Genomic DNA, 22649 nt, shown 5'->3' with positions numbered 1-22649 from the left:
CAATCCGTCGAAATGTGAATTTAACCAAAAATCATTAACTTTTTTTGGATACATCTTTTCTGAACAAGGAGTTTCAGCTGACCCACAGAACGTGGCTGCCATAAAATCGGCTAGCCCACCGCAAAATGTGTCAGATGTTCGCAGCTTCCTAGGACTGGTCACATACTGTGGGCGATTAATACCTGACCTAGCCACTGTTTCAGAACCTCTGCGAAAGCTCACAAAGAAAGACTCTCCGTGGACATGGGGTACTGAGCAGCAAGCAGCTTTTGACGCATTGAAAACCAACCTAACCAGCGACACTGTCATGGCCTATTTTGACCCGTCAAAACCCACACAGCTACTGGTGGATGCTAGTCCAGTAGGCCTAGGGGCAATTCTCACACAAGTGTCTAGCGCAGGCGACATATCCACAATCTCATATGCCAGCAAGACACTAACGGATACAGAGCAGCGATATTCACAAACTGAGAGAGAAGCCCTGGCAGTTGTGTGGGGGTGCCTTCATTTCCATTTATACCTTTTTGGACATCAATTCACAGTGATAACTGACCACAAGCCACTCGTTCCAATTTTCAATAAGCCCTCGTCAAAGCCTCCCCCGCGTCTTGAACGCTGGTTGCTCCGCTTACAGAACTATCATCTCCAGTTGAGATACGAGGCGGGAGCTGGAAATCCCGCAGACTATTTCTCGAGACACCCAGCACCACAGCCCACCACAGACGACATCCCCGCGACGATTCTGGCGGAGGAGCATGTCAACTTTGTCGTCGCCCATTCGGTACCGAAAGCTATGACCATACAGGAAATTAAGCAAGCGCTGGATGCCGATCACCAACTTCAATTTGTGATAGAGACGGTTCGGTCCAAGAACTGGAGCAGTTTTCTCGCTGAGGCCCGCCTTCACCCTCCTGATCAGGCTGGGTACCTGGAGGTTTTCTTTAACGCGAGACATTCACTATCAGTATCAGACTCAAATATGCTCTTAAGAGATAATCGCCTGGTGATACCTCAGAAACTTCAGAGCAGGGTACTGGATCTGGCGCATGAAGCTCATCAAGGGGTCGTGAAAACGAAGCAGCTACTTCGGGAGAAAGTGTGGTTTCCCGGACTTGACAAAAAAGTAGAGGCACTCGTTGAAACATGCATACCGTGCCAAGCCACTACAGTTGCCCATAGACATGCACCATTACAAATGACACCCCTGCCAGCCGGCCCATGGATAGCTGTTAGCATCGATTTCTGCAGTTTACCAGATAGCTCCTATCTGCTGGTGATCATGGATGACTTTTCAAGGTTTCCAGTCATCGAACATGTTTCTACAACCTCGGCCAAGGCTGTTTTACCACAATTAGACAAGATCTTCTCAGCATATGGCATACCTGAGATCGTGAAATCTGACAATGGACCGCCTTTCAATAGCACAGACTTTCAGTCCTTCGCAACCTACCTGGGTTTCACACACCGGAAAATAACTCCTTGCTGGCCTCAGGCCAACGGTGAAGTCGAACGATTCATGCAATCGCTCAACAAGACCCTAAGGATTGCTACCATGGAGCACAAGGACTTACAGCAAGAGTTGAACGCATTCCTCAGACAGTACAGGGCTACACCCCACTCTATAACGGGAATACCACCTGTAACGGCACTGTTCAACAGGCCCTTACGGGTCAAAGTTCCAAGCATTCCAGCAATCTCCGTCCAGACCCCGATTTCTATCAATGACTCCATATCAAAGAAAAGATGAAACGGTATGCAGATAAGCGCAACCATCGAGGCAGACAGGTGGGCGATTGGGTCCTGGCACAAAGGTTAAAAGCGACTAGCAAGTTTGTGTCACCGTACTATCCGGAACCCTTTCAAGTTATAGACGTTAAGGGCACCATGGTTACTGCCCGGAATCAAAGTCGTCAGGTCACACGGAATGTGTCCCACTTTAAAAAACTCCGGGGCCACGTCCCAAAAACCACGCCTAGTGAGGAAGCGGAGAGCGACGACTCCCTGCCAGAGACTGGAGATGCCGTAAGCCTAACAGGGGATGTCTCCGGGGATACTCAGGGCTCATCTGGTGATGGGCTGTCTCACCGCTATCCGACTAGGACCTATCGAAGACCACCTGCCCACCTTACAGACTATGTTCTGCAGTGAGACTTAATGTTTGAACGACAATATTCTTCAAATGTTTCAGTTTTTTTTTGTTGTGAGAAAAGAAGAGGTGTGATGTTGTCACATCTCCTGCTGTTTGTGGGCTGTTGCCCTTGTTTGCATTCTTTGCCTAGTAACAGTGATGTAGGGGAGAGGAGGAGTCGGGGGAGGGACGTGGAGAGGAAGGAGGAAGTAAGGAATAAAAAAAAGCACGGCCTGGCAGCCAAGCACTAGCACATCCGTGTATGTCTCTGAATTCTTTATCGCCGACATCACGACACTACAGACTTTTATATCGAAAAGCCATGTCGCTAATCATGTCAGCTCTGTTATAGCAGGTGGTCGTACCCGGAGCCCATCTCAACCAACTGGCCTGGGAAGCCCATGAGAAGGGGGCTCATTTTGGTGCTCAAAAGACTTTACAATGGCTGCAGCAGATGGTGTACCATCCACGCTTGCACGCTGCTGTAGAAGAAGTTTGTCGAACCTGCCGCCCGTGCTAGCTCGCTAAACCCCCCGCGCAACGAGCCCCGGTGCAAACTATTGTAACATCAGCCCCTCTGGAGCTTCTTACGGTGGACTATCTGACCATAGGTCCTGCCTATCAGGGGTATGAACATTGTCTCTTTATGGTGGACCATTTCACCAAGTTCGCCGTGGTCACCCCCACCCGAGATCAAACAGCGGAGTCGGCCGCCTATGCGATTTGTAAGAACTTTATTCAAGTGTACGGCTGTCCACAACGAATACATTCGGACCAGGGAGCGTGCTTCCTAGGAAAAGTCATGGAAGAGCTACACCATCTTTACGGTATCGATAAATCGCGGACTACGCCGTACCACCCGCAGGGAAACGGAGCCTGCGAGCGATTCAATCGTATGTTAATCCAAATGCTGCGCACCCTGGAGAGCGACCGCAAGGCCCGCTGGCCTGAATATGTCCCCGAGCTGGTGTGGGTATATAACAATCGGGTGCATCGAGGGACTGGTTACACCCCCTACTCATTGCTGTTCGGACGGGAAGGCAAAGGAATTACGGAGGTGGAATTGAACCCGGAGGAACCCAAACCCTGGACCGGGGTATCCTCGTGGGTCCGAAACAACCGGCACCGGCTGCAGACCCTCCACCGTATCGTCCATACAAAGCTCCAGGATCTAGAACACCAGGGGGGGCACTTCCCCCACCCATTGACTTTCAGACTGGGGATCGGGTACTCGTACTTGATCAATGCCCCCAAAACAAGATAGAATCACAGTGAGAAGTGAACCCGTACCAAGTGCTGCGCCGAATAAGCCCTGACGGGCCTGTGTATGAGATACAATCTGAAGGAAACAACGCGCCTATCACTTGGGTTGTGCACCGTAACATGTTACGACCTTGTACGTCCACCGATCCCCCGTGGCTTGAACCAACCCTCCAGGTCCCCGACCCCCTGCCCCCGGTCTGGGACCTGGATGATGAAGAGGATTTCCCCGTCACATCTGCGGGTCAGCCTGCTAGTGGCACTACAGCAGACCCGGGCATTCCACCAGAACCAACTATCCGACCACCCTCACCACCCCAGACGACTCCACTACACCCAAGCTTCGACGCTCTGAGCGGTCATCAGCTGGCAAACCCCCTGAACATTACGAACAGGACCAGTTCGTATGGCGACAAGGACTGTCGTCCCAAAAAGCTAACCCGAATCTACAAAAACCCTCGCCCGAGGACTGGCGAGCATACAGGGCGGGGGAGTGTGGGAGGAACGGCCCCCGTCAAGTGTCCGGGCCGGAACCAAGGGAGCCGTCATCTGGGTTCCGGGGGAAACTGTCCCCGGGGGGTAGAATTCAGGGACGGACCATTGTGACAGACAGATGGACTGGGGGAGGTACCAGGATAAAGGAGGTGGGGAATTCCCGGAATGATGAGTCAGCAGACCGACATAGAGACAGCAGGAGACCATGGGAGTGGCTGAAAGCGAGAGCGACTCACCAGTGCCAGGGGGGACGCTCACCGAGGACTCCAGAAGGACAGTACCGAGGCGGTTATCCGGGACTTGCTGCCCCGCTCCAGCCCGCGGCCACTGCGGCCTCAGTTCAACCCACCACCCGCAGCCACCCTGTTCTCACCAGTGGCCGCGGCAAGTGCAATACCGCCGGCGGCCACCACTGTCCCGCTCCAGTCCGCAGCAGGGGCCGGGCCTCCGCTGACCGCGGACCCCCCGTCACAGCCATTAGCTGCGCAGGTGGTCTGTCATTCTCCACCACACATCGCTGCCGCTTGCCCCAGGCCAGGGGCTGCGGCCCAACCATCCGAGGACCCTGCCGGAGCCTCTGGGGCTCCAGTGTCATCAGCGTGCCGGAGTGTGTGAAGACTTCGTCATCGTCTAAGCAACTGGGCCCAGCAACTACTACGCCGAAAGACCACCAGCCCGAACGGCGAGGGACGTCTGGACGGCTAAATTGACTTTATAATTAAGGACCCGTAGTCGGCCATACCGCGGCCCTATAGTGACCGGCTGTTGCCGGAAGTAGTCGTGTTCTGCCTTTTTTGTGTGCCTGTATAGAATCCCTGCGAGGGCAACCCATGTTACCCCTTTTTTTGGTGATCAGGCCAGGACTGAGGAAAGTTCCCTCTAGTCCTAAAAACGTTGATAGAGAAAGCACCTAATTGTCTCGCGACTCGTCACTGCATCCTGCGTACCTGCGAACACCACATCGCATTGCTCGGTGATCACTCCTTCATGTACATTTTGCCCTAGATGGCATATTACTGTAGTTTTTACTGTTACTTATAGGCTTGTGTTTCCTCCATGTCCATTCTATAGCGTAAGATCTCCGATGTGTGTGTTTTATTGTATCACTATGATCTTATGTCATTCAATTGACCTAACTGATGTAAAAGCCAAGGATTCAGGGTGTGTGCACATGCTGCGGATTCTGCTGCGGATCCAGATCCGCAGCAGTTTCTGCTGCATTGTACAGTACCCTTTTAATCTATGTAAAATGAAAACCGCAGTATGTTAACTCTGCAATGTGCAAAAAGTTTGCTAATATTCATAGTGTTTTTCTCCAGTTAGAGTATCAATCACATTTTATTGGCCAAACCTTCCTATAACAGTAGTTTTTTCAAAATAAAAAAAAATCAAAATCCACTCTTCCAAATTATGCACAACAGTTTCCAAACATTTTATAGCTTGTAAAGAACTGAAACTGGTCATTTGTTGGATTTATAGCATTAGGCCGAGGTCAGACTTGCGAGAGCTATGCGAGAAACTCGCGCGTGTCTGTCGCATCAATACCCGGCACTGCCACCGGCACTCGGGACTGGAGTGTGCGGCTGCATGTTTCTCTATGCAGCTGAACGTTCTGGTTCTGAGTGGCGGCGGCAGTGGTGGGTATTGATGCAAGTTTCTCGCATAGCTCTCACAAGGCTGAGTTACATGTGAACATACAACCCCTTCTTTGATATCACCTTCACAATTCTTGTATCTATTGAGCTTGTGAGTTTTTGAACAGTTTCTGCTTGAATTTATTTGCAGGATATCAGAAAAGCCTCCTAAAGCTGCTGTTTTGATGTGATCTACCACCCACCATCATAGATCATTTGGGTGAGGATACTCCAAAGGTTCACAACAGGGTTGAGGTCATGGGAGGATGGTGGCCACACCATGAGTTTCTCTCCTGCCATGCCCATAGCAGTCAATGTCTCAGAGGTATTCTTTGCTGCATGAGATGTGCATTGTCACGCATGAAGATGATTTTGTTACAGATAGATAGCACAGTTCGTTTTTACCATGGAAGAATGTGGAAATGCTATATGCTTTTCCGAGGTCATTTTCACTCCTTCAGGGACCCTAAGGGTGTATGCACACATTGCGGATTCTGCTGCGGAATTTTCCACGCGGATTTATCTAAATCTGCAGGTAAATCCGCATGTCAAAAGACCTGTGGTTTATCTGCGGATTTTCTGCGGATTAGCCTGCGGTTTTCCCCTGCGGTTTGACACCTGTCATGTAGCAGGTGCTAAACCGCTGCGGAATCCACACAAAAAATTGACATGCTGCGGTTTTGAAACCGCAGCAAATTCACGCGGAAAAATCCGCAACGTGTGCACTGCGGTTTTCATTTTACATAGACTTATATGGTACTGTACACCCCGCAGGGCCAAATCCGCTGCGGATCCGCAGCAGAATCCGCAACGTGTGCACACACCCTAAGGGGGCTACCAGCACTCTCCACATGAACACGACCCAAAACTTGATTTCACTACCTCCTTGCTGACATCGCAACCTTGTTGGGACATGTCTGCATGTTTGCAAAAACATACATATTAATAGAAGTTTGCAAGATAGACCAGAAACTGCCAATTCAAAGTACAGTAACTCCTGAGTGTAATAATATGCAATAATAAATCTTTACTAAATATATACAAAAAATAATAAAATTGATTACAAAGGTTAACTGCAGAGACAAATATCCCAGTGGTATCCAATTAGTAAACCATTATGCTTCCATATAACATTCACTCCATGGCTAGAGATACCTCAGAACATATAAAAAATGTAATATAGCCTACATATGTACATAGAGAAATATAAGGGATTAGATAGCATAAAAAAGTTATCAATCTGGTACAGTGAATAATACAATCTAATATATAAAGCTCAGTGTGTGTGTGTGTGTATGTATGTATGTGACATACTAGGCCCTTTGTCTAGCCTTCGGTGAGTTCTTTTCCCCCCCCTCTCATGTACCTTTGTCCAGTTACAGATCATTAATAAAGTATTGATTTTTATGTGACATTTTGACTGCTGGCCGTTTCATTTTTGATGTATGTGTGCATGTCCGGGATTGGCATCCGCACCGTCACAGCTACAGCCACAAAATTTGGCACAGTCACACGTCTGGACCCCGAGAGCGCTATGTTGCGAGGCGAAATTTTAACCCCGCGCGTTCCAATTCATCAAACAATTTTGCCCCTATCTACATAATGGGGAAAAAGTGTATATGTATTGGCATCTGCACCGTCGTAGCTACAGCCACAAAATTTTACACAGTCACACGTCTGGACCCCGAGAGCGTCATAGGCTATGTTGTGAGGTGAAATTTTAACCCCGCGCATTCCAATTCACCAAACAATTTTGCCCCTATCTACATAATGGGAAAAAAGTGAAAGGAAAAGTGTTGGAGGCAAATTGACAGCTGCCAGATGTGAACAAGTGGGACTTAAAGAATGAGAGCGATGGCGCCAAACAGTATATACCGTACAGTTGCTAAGGTGGGGCCCTGACATGGGATACTCACCACACACGGGGATATGAAGACACACACAAAATGCGCCACACACTACCACGTGCTTCAACACGTATACCACCATCAGCACACATTTCACCTCACATACACCAACCTCGCCACATAAAAGTCGAAACACAAAAGTTGCCACTCAAAACTCGCCACAGTGTCCCAGAGCTGTTTAAAAGATGAAAGCTGAGCTGTGATTGGTTGCTATCAGCAACAGTTTTCTTTGTAGACAGTTGTGGTAACTGAGGCCTATTATTCTTATCATTTCTATTGTGTTATCGTCCTTCTGTAAAGCTGGAAATAGCACAATTTATTACCGTGCCAACACAGACCACCCTCTGACACAGACTGCAAGGGGAGCCCAGTATCACACAGGAAAGGATTAGATACACGGCTCAGCAGTCAGTATCACACAGGAGAGGATTAGACACATGGCTCAGCAGGCAGTATCACTCAGGATTGGATTAGATACACAGCTCAGTAGTCAGTATCACAGGATAGGATTAGATATGCAGCTCAGCACAGAGTATCACACAGAATAGTATTAGATACACAGCTCAGCAGACAGTATCACACAGGATAGGATTAGATACACAGCTCAGCAGTCAGTATCACACAGGAGAGGATTAGACACATGGCTCAGCAGTCAGTATCACACAGGATAGGATTAGATACACAGCTCAGCAGTCAGTATCACACAGGATAGGATTAGATATGCAGCTCAGCACACAGTATCACACAGAATAGTATTAGATGCACAGCTCAGCAGACAGTATCACACAGAATAGGATTAGATACACAGCTCAGCAGTCAGTATCACACAGGATAGGATTAGATGCACGTTTTTTATGTGCAATATAATCATTATAATTTGTTATAACTAACCACAGTTGGTTACTATGCCCAGGCAACGACGGGCTCTTCAGCTAGTAATAAATAAATCTATGTATATGTGCATCTCAGAGTAATGTCTCCCCCTAGTGGGGTGGTTAAAAATAACATCAGTTCACCTAAGCAATGATATTATATACAATGGCACATAAAAGTTTGGGCACCTCTGGTCAATATTACGGTTATTGTGAATAGTGGAAGTGCAAGTGGAAGATGAAATGATCTCTGAAAGGCATAAAGATAAAGATAACACATTTCCTTTGTGTTTAAGGCAAAAAAAAATATTTATATATATATATATAGTGTAACATCCCACACTATCTGTGGATGGGGATTACTCGCTTTGCTGGTCGTTGAGGCATACGCTGGGGCACTCAGGGTTAAAAAATAGTCCATCCGATTTATGAAAGTACAGCATAAACTGCTCCTCAGGAACCTAGTAGTATGACGCCGCCAGTATACTGTCCATTACACATTCGGCTCTGTAGCATAAACACAGTCTCTCACTGACCCCGGTCAGCATAACACGGATTCCTGTCCGTTACCTGTTGGTGTTGGCCACACAGGTTCCCAGATGCCTCTTCTCCTCAGAGGTATCCCACAAACAATTCTCACTGACCCCGGTCAGTAACACTCACGGTTGTCAGACCGTCCACTCCGTAGTGTCCAGCCACACTGACAGACTCCCAGACACTCACACCCATGTGCCAAACACACCTCCATTACATAGCTGTAACCACACCCAGGTACTTATCACATGGCTAGTCACGTGATCATGTCATCACCGCAGGTCCTTAAACACACAACCACACAGGCTTCTGCAGGGAAAAATGTAAGGTATATGGGTAGCCTGACCCTCCTATCGCTCAGAGCTACCCGTAACCCGGACAACTTAGGGCTTACATGCACTAAAGAAAAAATACTCTGGGTTACATCACAGGGAGCAGTCATCCCTGTGACACATACCTCCCATTACTTATGCGGCCATTAGTCACACTACTATATATATATATATATATATACACTCACTGGCCACTTTATTAGGTACACCTGTCCAACTGTGTGTTAAGACTTAATTTCTAATCAGCCAATCACATGGCGGCAACTCAGTGCATTTAGGCATGTAGACATGGTCAAGACAATCTCCTGCAGTTCAAACCGAGCATCAGTATGGGGAAGAAAGGTGATTTGAGTGCCTTTGAACGTGGCATGATTGTTGGTGCCAGAAGGGCTGGTCTGAGAATTTCAGAAACTGCTGATCTACTGGGATTTTCACGCACAACCATCTCTAGGGTTTACAGAGAATGGTCCGAAAAAGAAAAAAAATCCAGTGAGCGGCAGTTCTGTGGCCGGAAATGCCATGTTGATGCCAGAGGTCAGAGGAGAATGGGCAGACTGGTTCGAGCTGATAGAAAGGCAACAGTGACTCAAATTGCCACCCGTTACAACCAAGGTAGGCAGAAGAGCATCTCTGAACGCACAGTGCGTCGAACTTTGAGGCAGATGGGCTACAGCAGCAGAAGACCACACTGGGTACCACTCCTCTCAGCTAAGAACAGGAAACTGAGGCTACAATTTGCACAAGCTCATCGAAATTGGACAGTAGAAGATTGGAAAAACGTTGCCTGGTCTGATGAGTCTCGATTTCTGCTGCGACATTCGGATGGTAGGGTCAGAATTTGGCGTAAACAACATGAAAGCATGGATCCATCCTGCCTTGTATCAACGGTTCAGGCTGGTGGTGGTGGTGTCATGGTGTGGGGAATTTTTTCTGGGCACTCTTTGGGCCCCTTGGTACCAATTGAGCATCGTTGCAACGCCACAGCCTACCTGAGTATTGTTGCTGACCATGTCCATCCCTTTATGACCACAATGTACCCAACATCTGATGGCTACTTTCAGCAGGATAATGCGCCATGTCATAAAGCTCGAATCATCTCAGATTGGTTTCTTGAACATGACAATGAGTTTACTGTACTCAAATGGCCTCCTCAGTCACCAGATCTCAATCCAATAGAGCATCTTTGGGATGTGGTGGAACGGGAGATTCGCATCAGGGATGTGCAGCCGACAAATCTGCGCCAACTGTGTGATGCCATCATGTCAATATGGTCCAAAATCTCTGAGGAATGCTTCCAGCACCTTGTTGAATCTCTGCCACGAAGAATTGAGGCAGTTCTGAAGGCAAAAGGGGGTCCAACCCCTTACTAGCATGGTGTACCTAATAAAGTGGCCAGTGAGTGTATATATATATATATACAGGGGTTGGACAAAATAATGGAAACACCTGGATACATCAACAAAAGTTAGTTTAATATGGTGTAGGTCCACCTTTTGCGGCGATTACAGCCTCAATTCTCCAAGGTATGGATTCATACAAGGTGTGAATTGTTTCCAAACGAATTGTAGCCCATTCTTCAGTTAAAACACCCTCCAGTTCTTTGAGCGACGATGGCAGCGGAAATCGACGTCTAACTTGAATCTCTAAAATCGGCCATAAATACTCAATAATGTTGAGGTCTGGGGATTGTGGGGGCCAGATGAGATGCTCAACTTCATTACAATGTTCCTCGTGCCATGCTTTAACGATTCTAGCTGTATGAATGTATGAATTGGTGCATTATCATCCTGAAAGATGGCGTTCCCCTCCGGGAACAGTACTTGAACCATAGGATGCACTTGGTCGCCCAAAATGCCTAAATAATCTCGGCTGTTAATTCTTCCATGAAGGGATATCATTGGCCTGGTGTATCTCCACGAAATAGCACCCCAGATCATCACAGAACTTCCGCCATGTTTTACGGTTGGGAGAAGGCAGTCTGAATGGAATGCTTCTTTCGGCTGTCTCCAAACATACACTCGGCCGAAGGTCGGAAATAGGGTAAACGATGATTCGTCTGAGAATATCACATGCTTCCACTGCTCGAGGGACCAATTCTGGAGGTTTCTACACCACTCTAAATGCTTGGAAACATTTGTCATTGAGAGCAGCGGTTTTCGAATTGCAGCTCTTCCGTGGAATCCAGATTTGTGCAGCTCCGGACGAACAGTTTTCGTGGAAACTGGATTCTGTAGGTGTTCATTGAGCTCAGCAGTGATTTTCAGAGCCATGGTCTTGCGATCCTCTCTCACAATTCGCTTTAGAGTCCGACGGTCTCTCTCAGTCAACTTCGACTTTCGCCCGGACTTGTGCTTTGCTGTCGACGTTTTTCCTTCTCTTTCAAATGCAGTCATTACTTTGGAGACAGTACATCTTGACACGCCAAGCATTCGAGCACTTTCTGTTACACTAGCGCCTGCCATACGAGCACCAACAATTTGGCCTCTTTGAAAATCCGAGAGGTCTGCCATTGGTATCAAGTTTTCCTGAATGTTCTTACAATTCTGCAATTTACATACACATATCTCATAACACAAATAATCAACTAACAAACATTACCATATGTCACGGTTTGCATGTTTATAACATGTTCGAAGAGTATGATGCCAAAACGTTAGGTGTTTCCATTATTTTGTCCAACCCCTGTATATATATATATATATATACACACATAAATATACATATACACACATATATATATACATATATATATACATAGTCATTTTTTTACATTTTAAGAATTACAAAAAAAATTGGGCAATGCAAAAGTTTGGGCACCTGTGCAAATTTGTGTGGTCAGAAAACTTTGACCAAGGTTTCAGACCTTAGTTAGCTTGTTAGGATTTTGGCTTATTCACTATCATCATTAAAAAAGGCCATGTGTTGTGAATTCTCTCTCTGGCTTCCCTCGGGTGATTACTGAAGATAGTGGAGCTGGTCAGATTGAGAGTTCTCTTTCTGTGCTCCCTCATGTGGTTACTGGAGGTAGTGGAGCTGATCTGATTGACAGAGGCTTGCCACCTGATAATGAGGAAGACAACTGGAGATCTGGGGTTTCTGATTGGGATTTAAGACAACTGGTGATTTTTTTCCTGTGCCTCTTGAGGTCTGATGTCTCCTGCTCTTTCCCTGCATGTTCAGCTAAGTGGTTCATTTGCTATTCTGTTTGCATTTGATCTGGTTTTGTTTATCTCTGCTTTGTGCGGGTCAGCTAGCTCCGGCTGGGACTGTGCTGAATCACCGCCCATATGTTACTGCATGTGCCAGTTTGTTTTGTCCCCTTTTATATTGGTCTCTTTTTGCTTTGCTTTCAGAATATACCAGAGTGCTGATATAGTGGGGGGCGAAGTCGTGCGACTTCAGTGTTTTTCTGCATCAGGCGTGTTGGACTTTTTGCAGGGTTTTTTTTTTGGGATCCATTTTCTCAAGTTATCCTTGTGAAAATACAAGATTTGGAGCTAGAAAAGATTTTTGCGGAAAAAATGTGATTTTTATATTTTAACGGCTTAACATTATAAACTTCTAGATAAGTTTCCAAAATGGTGTCACTTGTGGGGATTTCCACTGTTTAGGCACATCAGAGGCTCTCCAAATGCAACATGGCATCCGCTAATTATTCCATTAAATTTTACTTTTAACCCCTTTCCTACATTGGACGTAATATTCCGTCCATGGACGGAATATTACGTCTAGCGCGATCAGCTGCGCTCACGGGGGGAGCGCAGCTGATCGCGGCCGGGTGTCAGCTGATTATCACAGCTAACACCCGGCACAATGTGTCAGGGGTGGTCACGGACCGCCCCTGACACGTTAACCCCTTGCACACCGCGATCAAACATGATCGCGGTGTACCGGGGGTTAAAGGGAAGCATCGGCAGGGAGGGGGCTCCCTCCGTGCTTCCCTGAGCCCCCCACGGCAGCGCAATGTGCAGCGCTGCTGCGGGGGGCTCCTTCCCTGCAGGCCCCCAAATCCAAGATGGCGACGGGGGCCTTCGGGGGCCTGCAGGGAGATGGCTTCCTCAGTGCCTACAAAGCGCAGGCATGAGGAAGTCTGCAGCAGTGCCTGTGACAGATCGCTGATCTGTCACAGTGATCTGTGATGTGACAGATCAGCGATCTGTCACAGGACAGTGATGTCCCACCTGGGACAATGCAATAAAGTTAAAAAAAAAGTGTTAAAATAATTTTTTTTAAAAATCGCCAAATAAATTGGAAAAAAAAAAATATTCCCCCAATAAATTCATTTTTGGAAATAAAAAATAACAAAAGCAATAAAAGTACACATATTTAGTATCGCCACGTCCGTAACGACCTGCCCTATAAAATTGTCCCATTAGTTAACCCCTTTAGCGAACCCCTTAAAAAATAAAAATAAAAAACGAAGCAAAAAATAATGATTTATTATCATACTGCCGAACAAAAAGTGCAATAACGCGCGATCAAAAAGACAAGTATAAATATCCATTGTACTGCTGAAAACGTCATTTTGTCCCGCAAAAAACGAGGCAGCACACAGCATCATCAGCGAAAAAATAAAAAAGTTATAGCTCGCAGAATAAAGCGATGCAAAAATAATTATTTTTTATATAAAATTGTTTTCATTGCATAAAACCGACAAAACATAAAAAAAGACGAAATTGAGGTATCGCTGTAACCGTACTGACCCGAAGAATAAAACCGCTTTATCAATTTTACCGCACGTGGAAAGGGGTAAACGCACCCCCCAAAAGAAATTCATGAAATGCTGGTTTTTGTTCATTTTGCGTCCCAAAAATCGGAATAAAAAGCGATCAAAAAATGTCACGTGCCCGAAAATGGTAGCAATAAAAACGTCAACTCGTCCCGCAAAAAATAAGACCTCACATGACTTGGTGGGTCAAAATATGGAAAAATTATAGCTCTCAATATGTGGTGATGCAAAAACTATTTTTACAATAAAAAGCGTCTTTTAGCGTGTGACAGCTGCCAAAAATAAAAACCGCCATCAATAGTAAATCAAACCCCCCCCGTTATCACCCCCTTAGTTAGGGAAAAACAATAAAATTAAAAGAAAATGTATTTATTTCAATTTTCCCATTAGGGCTAGGGTTAGGGCTAGGGCTAGGACCAGGGCTAGGGTTAGGGCTAGGGCTAGGGTTAGGGCTAGGGTTAGGGCTGAGATTAGGGTTAGGGGTGTGTTGGGGTTAGGGTTGGAGTTACGATTGGGGGTTTCCACTGTTTGGGCACATCAGGTGCTCTCCAAACGCAACATGGCGTCTGATCTCAATTCCAGCCAATTCTGAGTTGAAAAAGTCAAATGGTGGTCCTTCCCTTCCAAGCTCTGCTATGCGCCCAAACAGTGTTTTACCCCTACATATGGGGTATCAGCCTACTCAGGACAAATTGCAAAACAACTTTTGGGGTCCAATTTCTCCTGTTACCCTTAGGAAAATAAAAAATTGGGGGCAAAAATATCATTTTTGTGGAAAAAAAAAATATGATTTTTTTATTTTCACGCCCGGGCGTTATAAACTTCTGTGAAGCACTTGGGGGTTCAAAGTGCTCACCACACATCTAGATAAGTTCCGTGGGGGGTCTAGTTTCCAAAATGGGGTCACTTGTGGGGAGTTTCAATAGTTTAGGTACATTACGGGCTCTCCAAAGGCAACATGACACCCGCAGACCATTCCATCAAAGTCTGTATTCCAAAACGTCATTACTTCCCTTCCGATCCCCGACGTGTGCCCATACAGTAGTTTTCTCCCACATATGGGATATCAGCGTACTCAGGTCAAATTGGACAACAACTTTTGGGGTCCAACTTCTCCTGTTACCCTTGGGAAAATTAAAAAAATGGGGACTAAAAGATCATGTTTGTGGAAAAAATACGATTTTTTTATTTTCACACCCGGTCATGATAAACTTCTGTGAAGCACTGGGGGGTTCAAAGTTCTCACCACACATCTAGATAAGCTCCTTAGGGGGTCTAGTTTCCAAAATGGGGTCACTTGTGGTAGGTTTCCACTGTTTAGGTACATCAGGGGCTCTCCAAAAGCAACATGACACCCGCAGACCATTCCATCAAAGTCTGCATTCCAAAACGTCACTACTTCCCTTCCGGGACCCGACGTATGCCCATACAGTAGTTTTCTCCCACATATGGGGTATCAGCATACTTAGGACAAATTGGACAACAACTTTTGGGGTCCAATTTCTCCTGGTACCCTTGGGAAAATAAAAAAATTTGTGACTAAAAGATCATGTTTGTGGAAAAAATACGATTTTTTTATTTTCATGCCCGGGCGTTATAAACTTCTGTGAAGCACTGGAGGGGTCAAAGTGCTCACCATACATCTAGATAAGTTTCATGGGGGGTCTAGTTTCCAAAATGGTGTCATTTGTGGGGTTTTCCACTGTTTTGGTACATCAGGGGCTCTCCAAACGCGACATGGTGTCCGATCTCAATTCCAGCCAAAAACGTCAAATGGCGCTGCTTCCCTTCCGAGCTCTGCCATGCGCCCAAATAGTGGTCTACCCCCACATATGGGGTATCAGCGTACTCAGGACAAATTGCACAATAACTTTTAGGGTCCTGTTACCCTTGGAAAAATAAGAATTGAGGGTGAAAAGATCATTTTTGTGGAAAAAATATGATTTTTTAATTGTATGGCTGTATGTTATAAACTTCTGCGAAGCCCTTGGGGGTTCAAAGTTCTCACCACACATCTAGATAAGTTCCTTGGGGGGTCTAGTTTCCAAAATGGTGTCATTTGTGGGGGGTTTCCACTGTTTTGGTACATCAGGGGTTTTCCAATCGCGACAAGGTGTTCGATCTCAATTCCAGCCAAAACAGTCAAATGGCGCTGCTTCCCTTCCGAGCTCTGCCATGCGCCCAAATAGTGGTTTACCCCCAGATGTGGGGTATCAGCGTACTCAGGACAAATTGCACAATAACTTTTAGGGTCCTGTTACCCTTGGGAAAATAAAAATTGGGGGTGAAAAGATCATTTTTGTGGAAAAATATAATTTTTTAATTGTACCGCTGTACGTTATAAACTTCTGTGAAGCACTTGTGGGTTCAAAGTTCTCACTACATATCTAGATAAGTTCCTTGGGGGGGTCTAGTTTCCAAAATGGGGTCACTTTTGGGGGGTTTCCACTGTTTAGGTACATCAGGGGCTCTCCAAACGTGACATGGCGTCCGATCTGAATTTCAGCCAATTTTGCATTGAATAAGTCAAACGGTGCTCCTTCCCTTCTGAGCTCAGCCATGCGCCGAAACAGTGGTTCCCCCCCACATATCAGGTATCAGCGTACTGAGGACAAATTGCACAATAACTTTTGCAGTCCAATTTCTCCTGTTACCCTTGGTAAAATAAAAAAAATTGAACCTGAAGTATTTTTCTTGTGAAAAAAAGATAAAATGTTCATTTTTTTTAAATATTCAAAAAATTCCTGTGACGCACCTAAAGGGTTAATAAACTTCTTGAATGTGGTTTTGAGCACCTTAAGGGGTGCAGTTTTTAGAATGGTGTCACTTTTCGGTATTTTCTATCATATAGACCCCTCAAAGTGGCTTCAAATGTGATGTGGTCCATAAAAATAAAATGGTGTTGCAAAAATGAGAAATCGCTGGTCAATTTTTAACCCTTATAACTTCCTAACAAAAAAAATTTTGGTTCCAAAATTGTGCTGATGTAAAGTAAACATGTGGGAAATGTTACTTATCAAGTTTTTTGTGTGCCGTATCTCTGTGATTTAAGGGCATAAAAATTTAAAGTTGGAAAATTGCGAAATTTTCAAAATTTTCGCCAAATTTCCGTTTTTTTCACAAATAAACGCAAGTTATTTGAATGAAATGTTACCACTAACATGAAGTACAATATGTCACGAGAAAACAATGTCAGAATCACTGGGATCCATGGAAGCATTTCAGAGTTATTACTTCATAAAGGGACAGTGGTCAGAATTGTAAAAATTGGCCCGGGAGTTAACGTGCAAACCACCCTTGGTAGTGAAGGGGTTAAAAAGTCAAATGGCGCTGCTTTTCTTTATTAGCCCTGCCATGAACCCAAGCAGTTGTTTTCCTCCACATTGGGTACCTGTGCACTCAGGAGAAATTGTACAACAAATTGTATGGATCAATTTTCTCCTTTTACCCTTATGAAAGTGCAAAATTTGGAGCTAAAAAAGATTTATCTGGGAAAAATTTGATTCTTTTATTTTCACGGCGCTATGTTATAAACTTCTGTGAAGCACCTGTGGGTTCAAGGTGTTCAGTACACATCTAGATAATGCCATGGTCCAGTCCGGAGTTTATTTTCTCCTGTCTTCACTTCGGACTGGTCATGCGGGAGTTAATCTCCTCAGCCTCGTTCTAGAGCTAGCTGGGCTATTTCAGTCTCTCACAGCCTGCTGACCAGGGTTCGTGATAGCTCAAGCTTCCAGTTTAGAGCCTCTGACCCTTGTACCTTGGTGTTCCTCCTGCCTTTGACTGATATTCACGTGTATGACCCGGACTGATTTCTGACCCCGTCTCTTGGTATTTGTCTCTGCTGTTACGTTCCCTCTCTGGCATCTGACTCCCCGGCTTGTATGCCGGCCACGTATTTCGTCTCACGTTTTGGACCCGGTGCTCATGTTCTGGCTTTCTGACTCTCGGCTTGGTATTTTGACTATGTGTATTGCTGCTCCGTCTGGTACGTCTGCTCCTGCTAGTTTCTGACTCGGTTCATCTGACTATTCTCTCTCGTTACCTGTGGCACCTCTGCTGTTGCTCAGGGTTGCTGCTCTTAGTGTGTAACCTCTCTTCCCTCACCAGCTCCCCCTGGTGGAGGTTTCACTACATTATCACTAACCTATACATTTAAACGGGATTTTGCACTGTTTTCTCTTTGGTCATGAATCTGCTGCATAACTTGGCATCTCGGCCCAGGGGTTGGCTATGGATCCTGCCAAATTGCAAGCGGTAATGGACTGGCAGGAGCCCCATTCACTCAAAGCGGTGCAGCGCTTTTTGGGGTTCGTCAACTATTACCGCCAGTTCATTCCCCACTTCTCCACACTGGTAGCTCCTCTGGTTGCCCTCACTAAGAAAGGAGCTAATCCCAAGGCTTGGTCAGAACAGGTCTCCAAGAACTTCTCGTCTCTGAAGACCCATTTTGCCGGCGCTCCCAAGTTACACCGTCCCGATGTGGATAAACCTTTTATCCTAGAGGTGGATGCTTCTTCCATCAGTGCAGGAGCAGTCCTTTTTCAGAAGGATGCTCAAGGTCGGAAGCATCCCTGCTTTTTCTTCTCAAAGACCTTCTCACCGGCGGAGAAGAACTACTCCATCGGGGACAGGGAGCTGCTAGCAATGAAGTTGGCCTTTTCCGAGTGGAGACATCTCCTGGAGGGAGCCCGGTTTCCCTTCCAAGTGTATACAGACCATAAAAACCTGGTCTATTTACAAACGGCCCAGTGCTTGAACTCTCGTCAAGCTAGGTGGTCGCTCTTCTTCTCCCGCTTCCGCTTCACCTTGCACTATCTGTCTGGAGAGAAGAACGTCCGTGCGGATGCTCTCTCTCACTCGGTGGTTTCAGCGGAGGAAGAGGAGGCTGAGCCTCGGCTAATTCTCCCTACTGAGAGTTTCAGGACCGTGGCCCCAGTTGCTCTCAAGTCAGTGCCCCCGGGCAAGACCTTTGTCCCTCCTCAGCTACGGCCGGAGGTTCTCGCGTGGGCACACTCGTCCAGCGTGGGTGGCTACTTCGGCAATAAGTGGACCACAGAACTCCTGGCAAGGTCTTATTGGTGGCCGCACATGGCCCGGGACACGAAGGAATACATACAGGCGTGCGTCTCGTTTGCGGGGAACAGGTCCTCTAGACAGAGGCCGGCTGGGTTACTGTATCCTCTGCCGGTGGCAGACAGACCTTGGGAGATGGTTGGCATGGATTTTGTGGTTGGCCTTCCCAAGTCTGGTGGTAGTACGGTCATCTGGGTGGTCACCGACCATTTTTCTAAAATGGTGCATCTGGTGCCACTCGCGCGGCTGCCTTCCGCTCGTGGTCTTGCCACACTGTTCATAAAACATATATTCCGTTTGCATGGCATGCCGGACAAAATTGTTAGTGACCGAGGTCCCCAATTCGCATCTCGGTTTTGGAGAGAGCTCTGCAGTCTACTCAGTATTGAGCTAAATCTGTCCTCCGCTTATCATCCCGAGATGAACGGGTTGGTTGAGAGAGCCAACCAAACTCTGGTCACGTACCTGCAACATTTTGTCTTTGCCAGGCAGGATGACTGGGCATCCTTACTACCATGGGCTGAATTTGCCCTGAATAATTGAGGTTAACACCATTGTGGGACGCAGGATTTTGTGTGGCAAAAAATTTTATTTGGTGGACTGGAAGGACCATGGTCCAGAGGCCCGGACCTGAGAGCCAGTGGAGATAATCCACGCTCCGCATCGCGGTCTTTGAGCATAGCGAGGCTCAGAGGGGGGGTCCTAGGAGGGGGGTAATGTTAGGCGTCGGGTTCCTGCAGCTGCACAATGGGAATCCAGAGCCTTGCATCCAGTGGTCTCCCATTCTCCACTGACCGCTCAGACGCTCTGCTCAGACCAGCTCCGTAGGACTGGTTGTTGCTGCCACCTCTGGGTCAGCAATAGCAGCGCAGGCTGTCCTACAACAAGCCACTCCAGAGGCTAAGTCCTCTCATCCCGCTACTGGGCATGCTCACGAGACGATCTCCCATTGGAGATCGGGAGTCACATGCTCAGGTCCTTCTCCTGATCTGATTGGTCCATCTCAGAGATCTGGAAGGTACCGGCAGCGCACAGCTATAAAAGGCCCGTATGGCCGCTCGGCCATGCGTTAGTATAGACTCTTCTTGCTAGATGTGTGAATGGTGATGTATGATTCTGGTGACTGACTTATTAAGATTCCCTTCCCTCTGATATTACGCATGTGGATAGGGAACCACAGAAAGAGTCAGTGCCAGTCAGTGGCAAACCTTAGGCCACTGTGCACACCGCACTTCTACATTAGCGTCCGGTGGTGTCACATCTCTCACGGCACTATCGCATAGCGGCTGTGTCTGCCGCCGCGTTGCATTCAGCAGCACTTACCGGCGTCCGCCGTAGCGACGCCGCACGCACGGTAGGTCTAGACGGACACCGTCCCGTCTTGGACCCTGTCCTGTGACCTGATACCGTGTGTGTAATTTCGCTGAGACCTGTGAATCTAACAGGCTCGGTGTTTATGTTTATGCTACAGGACCTCTGTGAGTTAACAGAGTCCGCTCTGTGCACATCGGGTGACGTTGAACCCATGCGCATTATACCGCCATATAGTGCGTCTGCCATTGTCTAGCAGCGGTTTTAACACCTACTGCACGGTGGACCCCGGGCGGCGAACGCACTTTCTATTATTTAATATTTAGTGCGTTCTGCCGTCCCTAACAGCCTCCATGCCAAGATGCATTGATGCAGTAATTGATGCAAAAGGAGCCCCGACCAAGTATTGAGGGCATTTACTGAACATACATTTCAGTAGGCCAACATTTCAGATTTTAAAATCATTTTTCAATCTGGCATTATAAAGTATTCTAATTTACTGAGATAATGACTTATGTTTTCATTGACTGTAAGCCATAATCATCAACATTAACAGAAATAAACACTTGAAATAGATCAATCTGTTTGTAATTACTTTTTGTATTGAAGAAATGAAATAAGTGAAGTTTTTGATGATATTCTAATTTTGTGAGAAGCATCTGTACATAATTTGACACATCTCTTTATAACATCAATAACTTTATAATTTACTATGTGATATCATTTTTTTAACTTTAACATTTGTGACTCCTCCAGCATCACTTAACCCAAGGGAAAGTTAAGACCAAAGCAAAAGTTATTTTCTTTCCACTGTAAAGGTTACGGGCCCTTATTCTTGAGCATACGTTGTTATTTTGTGGCTATTCAGCACACATTGTAAGCCCCAGAACCCACAATAACATATAGATGAATAACTAATATTAGATCTACAGCTAAGGAACCTCCCAGGACATTTTACTTTGAGGTTTTTCTTACCTCAAAAACATTCTTACAGATTGCTTGTCTTCCTGTCTTAGCGGTAGGGCTTCACCTACTACATGTACATAATCTGTTATTTTTAACAGAGCGGAAAACATTTTTGTCAAAGTATGAATAAAGAAATATTAAAGATTTCACTGTAATTATATTAGTGTTTTTTGTGTTACAGAACCTTTGTCACCTGCCGGTCTATGGGGGTCTCCAAAATCATCTGACTTACAATATGAATCCTTAGTGGAATCGGCATGCTCCATAGGACTCAGTATTTATGAAGAAACAGCGTTGCTTCAGACATCGGGTACAAAGATTGGGCGCAGCAGCACACAAAGGGTGTGCCAATCCCTTGTGTAAAAAAGAATAACCTGACTGCAATGTGTGAACACGACCTAATATTCATGCTCACGCTTCGAGATCTTGACTTGCAATGCTGTTTGATGCCTTGCCCATTTGGCTCTGTATCCCATTGTTGGGTCTCCTGCACATTCCACTGATGAGTATTCTCTGACAAAATTCATCAGAATAAGGGAGGAATGGGGCTAATGTTTCTTTGATGTTAGTAACTCACTTGAGTACTGCCCTTGTTAGGGCAGGAGTCACTGCTGGGGCATGATAACGTTTGCATATATTACAGGGATGAGAGATATGCACCCTACTACAGGATTGGGTAAGATCTATAAAATGATTGTTTCTTTTTTAATCAAGGAAAGATGTATATCTTTGTACCGTGTTAGCCAGTGGATAGAAAAATATTCAGGATTGAGAGTCCTCAGTAGTTGATACCTTTTAATGGCTAACTGAAAAGATGGTAACACATTGCAAGCTTTCGAGACTACTCAGGTCTCTTCATCAGGCTAGACTAATACAAAATCTGAAGTCACATATTTATGCACAATACAGCCTAGAAAAAATGCAATAGATAAGACAAGTGACGTGAAGCAGAACTATCAATATGGGAGAGGGAGAAACATAAATATAAACATTGGACCAGTTCATAGATACAGTAAGTCCTTATCTATGAACTGGTCCAATGTTTATATTTATGTTTCTCCCTCTCCCATATTGATAGTTCTGCTTCACGTCACTTGTCTTATCTATTGCATTTTTTCTAGGCTGTATTGTGCATAAATATGTGACTTCAGATTTTGTATTAGTCTAGCCTGATGAAGAGACCTGAGTAGTCTCGAAAGCTTGCAATGTGTTACCATCTTTTCAGTTAGCCATTGAAAGGTATCAACTACTGAGGACTCTCAATCCTGAATATTTTTTTAATCAAGTCATTTTTATTGAAACCTCCAAATACAAATGTTCAATTATCATGTATGACATAATAATTCCATATCATCCATAAGCCTTTGCGGGCAGGGTCCTCTCTCCTTCTGTAACAGTCGGTGAC

General features: G+C 45.9%; 1 protein-coding gene across 1 annotated transcript in view; it reads left to right on the top strand.

The window, feature by feature from the left end:
* The window catches only part of RNF150 (ring finger protein 150), a 388101-nt gene extending 366096 nt beyond the window's left edge, over positions 1–22005 (top strand). The window contains exon 8 of the mRNA XM_073549771.1: positions 21426–22005. The gene's annotated coding sequence lies outside the window, so the exon portion shown is untranslated. The remainder of the gene's footprint in view (positions 1–21425) is intronic.
* Positions 22006–22649: the final 644 nt, after the last annotated feature.

This window comes from Dendrobates tinctorius, unplaced genomic scaffold (assembly GCF_039654945.1).
Source record: "Dendrobates tinctorius isolate UK_male_01 unplaced genomic scaffold, ASM3965494v1 ptg000161l, whole genome shotgun sequence".
Taxonomy (NCBI): domain Eukaryota; kingdom Metazoa; phylum Chordata; class Amphibia; order Anura; family Dendrobatidae; genus Dendrobates; species Dendrobates tinctorius.
Note: the sequence above shows the minus strand (reverse complement) of the source record. Positions and strands in the feature narration are given on the sequence as shown.